This window comes from Astatotilapia calliptera, chromosome 23 (assembly GCF_964374335.1).
Source record: "Astatotilapia calliptera chromosome 23, fAstCal68.1, whole genome shotgun sequence".
NCBI lineage: Eukaryota > Metazoa > Chordata > Actinopteri > Cichliformes > Cichlidae > Astatotilapia > Astatotilapia calliptera.
This window is the reverse complement of record NC_137443.1, coordinates 6,718,563-6,719,160: the sequence shown is the minus strand read 5'-3', so window position 1 is coordinate 6,719,160 and position 598 is coordinate 6,718,563.

Genomic DNA, 598 nt, shown 5'->3' with positions numbered 1-598 from the left:
AAAGAAATAAAGCCATTGTTTAAAAAGCACAACTTGCTTGAAAACCTAAAGATTAAGATGTATTTGAAAACACAGGGTGGCATGGTGATGCTGAAGATTGTCTATTGAAATACAGTCCTGGGCCTTTCTGTATGGAGTTTGTATGTTCTATCTGATACCCCAACTTCCCTGCAAAGAAGTGCATGCATTTAGGTTAATTGGTGATTCTGAATTGCCTGGTGTGAGTGTAAATGTTTGGCTCTGCAACAGTATCGGTATATTTAAATTAAGGTAACTGTGGGCTGTTATTATTATTATTATTGTTAGTAGTAGTAGTAGTAGTATTGGTAGTATGTGTAGTATGTGTACATAGATGTGTATTCCATCACTCGCAATCTATTTAGGGAGGAAACTGTCGCATTTAATGTTAATGGCTTCAAAAGGGCAACTCTGGACGATTTACATAATTTAACATTGTGATGACGCAAACAGTTTAGTAAGACTGATAATATATAACTAACTAATAAATTATAATAGCAAAATTCACTCTTTGCAGTAACGTATACATATCCTGTGCATTTAGTATTATGGGAATTTTACAAAATCGCTGTTTCATTTG